The 4,034-nt window shown below is 36.2% G+C and overlaps 1 pseudogene; it reads right to left on the reverse strand.

Moving 5' to 3' along the window:
* Positions 1–936: 936 nt before the first annotated feature.
* On the reverse strand, positions 937–1,841 carry LOC125119282 (olfactory receptor 5K3-like; annotated as a pseudogene).
* Between the last annotated feature and the right edge of the window lie 2,193 nt (positions 1,842–4,034).

The following is a 4,034-nucleotide window of genomic DNA, read 5'->3' on the forward strand; positions in this document are numbered from 1 at the left end:
GAATCAAATTTAAACATAGAGCATACCCTGTCACACACTCTTGTTCAAGAAGATATTAATTTAAGAACTTGGAATATGGCTGAGATTTTATGATTATGCCTTGAGATTCCAGAATATGGCCAAAAGTATTAAATGGAAGTAATCTCCTATGTAGTGAATTCTATTCAAAGCATTTGTTCAATTTGTTGAAAATTACAACTCATACTCTGAAACTAATAGCTACTGCTGTAACTGAATACACCATGACACAATTTGTGATTCAGGAGTGATTTTTGTCTTTTTAGGCCCATGCCACAGCATACAGAGGTTCCCAGGCTAGGGTTCTAATCAGAGCTGCAGATGCTGGCCTCTACCACAGCCACAGCAATGTGGAATCTGATCCATGTCTGCAACCTACACCACAGCTCACAGCAACACCAGATCCTTAACTCACTCAGCAAGGCCAGGGATTGAACCCATAGCCTCATGGATACCAGTCAGGTTCATTATCAACTGAGGCATAATGGGAACTCCAGCAGTAATTTTTTAGTTCACCCCTGATAGAACCTAGTAAATTAAATTTTTGTATACATTCTGGCAGAATCTCTCCTGCTGATCTGATTTATTTGAGTCATAGACTATCATGTTTTAGTAATATAATATTTTATAAAAATTGGCCATTTTCTACATTGTCAGTATTCTTTAACTTTGAAAATAAAGTTTTATCAAATTAAAATCAGGTGTCTAGCATTGGGAACTATGTCTAGTCACTCATGAGGAGCATGATTATGTGAGAAAAAAAGAATGTATACATTATGTGTAACTGGGTCACATGCTCTACAGCAGAAAATTGACAAACATGTAAACTGGATATCATGGAAAAATAAAAAATCATTGTATATTTATATAAAAATTTACCATATGGGATATCTGTTTCCGAATGTTATGACATCTTAATCATTTTTTTATGACATTGATTATTTCTTTATTTCTTAGACTGTAAATGAAAGGATTTACTAAGGGAATAACTAGAGTATAAAAATAGCAAGGGGTAAATCTTTGTCTTCTTCGTTAACTGAATTTGGTTGAATGTACATGAAGAGAGAGATCCATAGAATATTGAGACAGAGAGAAAGTGGGATGCACAAGTGATAAGGCTTTGCCTCTTCCCTTGTTGGATTTCATTGTGAAAATTGTGAAGAGGATGAAAAGGTAAGAGATTATTACTATTGTAATAGTCAGGTTTGAATTGACCCAGAAAAGATAAATATCAATTCATTGAGATAAGGGTCAACACAGGAGAGTCTGTATAATGGAAGAATATCACAAAAGAAGTGGTTGATTTGATGAGACCTACAGAAAGTTAACCTAAACAGAAATCCGACATGAATCATGGAGTGCAGGTTACCAGCTATGAAGGCTCCTGTGGTCATCTTAATACAGAGTTTCTTTGACATCAAGGTGTGGTATAGCAGTGGGTTGCAGATGGCCACATAGCAATCACAGGCCATTGCTGCCAAGAGAAAACAGTCTGCAGTTTCAGCTAGGCAGAGGAAATACCACTGTGCCATGCATTCGTAGAGGGAAATGATTCTATTCTTAGAGAAGAAATTCTCTAGCATCTTTGGGGTAATGGCACAGGAACAACAGGAATCCATCAGAGCGAGGTTGCCCAGAAAGATGTACATTGGGGTGTGAAGACGATGCTCTGTACATATCAATGCCACCAGACCAAGATTTCCCACCATGGTGATGATAAGATTGCAAGGAACACGAGAAAACAGAATGGTCCTCAGCTCTGGGAGATCTGTAAATCCTGTGAGCACAAACTCTATTGTCAAGGATTGGTTATCCCCAGTCATCCCTACATTCATTGTCTGTTGAGACAGGAATTATGGTTATACAAGATAGACAGGGAGGTTGTGCTTGGTGGATACAAACTGTTACACTTGGGATGTATGGGAACGGGGCCCTATTTTATATCACGGGAAACTTTATAACTGGGTCACCATATTGTACAATAGAATTTGTAGAAATATTGTAAAGCACCTATAATTTAAAACATAATTGTAATTTGAGTATATGTAACTTTCCTTTTAAAATTTTCTTTTTACACCAAGGAATGAGCTTCTTCTTCAAGCTTCTCCTACTGTCTTGTGATACAAACACACAAACTTCTAGGGGCATTTGTTAGCCTAACATGTCAGTTCCTATGACTTCAACACTGAAACTCAAAATTCGCAAGATTGTTTTGATAATTACAGGAGCGGTGCTCAGAGTTACAAAGGTTTGTTTTTATGAATTTATGCAACTAAAGTGTAAAATCTAGTTGAATGATTTTTCGTTCACTGTGCCTATCCAATTTCAGTTTTATTTTTATTAGAGATCCTTGAATGGCATGTAAAATCACTTTTCTATAGTATAACTTTGCATTGAGCAAAAATATTTCCATATACTCCCCCGTGGGGGAAATATTTTAAAATCCCTTCAATAGATATGTTTAAATAATTTTTAAGAAATTTTGAAAGGTTATTAAGGACTTGAGAGTAATGCTGAGTGTTGAAGAAAGTCAACTCACGAGCTAAGGAGTAAAAATATGCATTGATGCTCACCTCTTTAATCCCTCTCCTAGTGTCATACCCATTTCCAGAAACAGTGACTCTGCACATGCCACTATTCCTATTGAATTTTGCCCAGATATATACACTTTTCTTCCTTTATCTAAAGCATAAGTTATATATAATGATACTTAATAATGGTAACTAAATGCTTCTCGCCATACTAATTTCCACATTCTAGACTCTCCAGCACGTCTCATATATCAACTATAAACTATGACGGTTTATGTCTAATCTGCATTGCATTTTGTGCATATGTGCACACATTTTCCTTACTCTGTAGTAGACAGTTTGAGTTTAGCTGTAACGTTTCTTCTTATAACAGCTGTACAGTGCTTTGGGAATAAAGCAGTATTGATTCCAGTCCCACTTCCATCTCAGTGACATGAGATGTGAACTTGTGTTCAGGGTCCTGCCAGTGATCCTTAATGACTTCTTTGGTGGTCCTTCCAGGGATCTTAAGTGACCACTTCCACAAAATGAGTGTTAAGTTTGAAGGAGATTCTGCAAAGATAATTATTCGATACCTATCATTTAAAAAATGTAATGCTAATACACAAAGTCTGTTAAAACATATTATTCAATGAGAAAAGTACAAATGTTCAGATTAAAAAAATAAAGTAAAGATTATTTATCCAAGAGGCGTACAAATGGCCAAGAGACACATTGAAAATGTTCAGTACCGTTGATCCTTAGAGAAATGCAAACCAAAACCATGAGGTATCACCTCACATGTGTCAGAATGCCTATCATCAAGAAGACAAGTATTGCCTAGAATGTGGAGCATACAGAATGTAGCAAAAACCCTTTTGGGAATAGAAATTGCTTCAGTCAATTATGGATGCCAATATTGATTTGCCTCAAATAATTAAAAATAGAGCTGCCATGCGATCCTGCAATTCTACTTCTGTGCATATAATAAAAGGAAATGAAAACAAATTATCCAAGAGAGAGATGCATTCCTGTAATAGCAGCATTATGTATGGTACCCAAGACATAGAAATACCAATGTGCTACCAAAGACTGAATGGATAAAAGTGGAAGGACATTCAGCCTTGAGAAAGAAGGGTATCCTATTTGCAATAGCATGGGGATATCATGCTGGGATAAGTCAGAGGAAGACAAAAACTGTGTATCTGAACAAGCCAAACTCATAAAATAGGTTAAATAGTGGTTGCCAGGTCCTCTGGGTTTGGGTAAATAGGAGAGATAGTGTTTATGAGCACAAGCTTGAATCTAATAGATAAATAAGTCCGTAAGATCTAGTGAACGCTATGGTGAATATATTAGCATAATCATCAAAACTGTTCAGAGTCTAGATCTCAGTTATTGCCACCACCGGGATGAAATGGCAATTACATGACTTGATGGAGTGCTAAGTAATGCTGCAACTGGCAATCATATAATTATTTAACATTGTATCAAATCAACATGTTA

Source organism: Phacochoerus africanus, unplaced genomic scaffold, assembly GCF_016906955.1.
Source record: "Phacochoerus africanus isolate WHEZ1 unplaced genomic scaffold, ROS_Pafr_v1 Scaffold_32, whole genome shotgun sequence".
Classification (NCBI taxonomy): domain Eukaryota; kingdom Metazoa; phylum Chordata; class Mammalia; order Artiodactyla; family Suidae; genus Phacochoerus; species Phacochoerus africanus.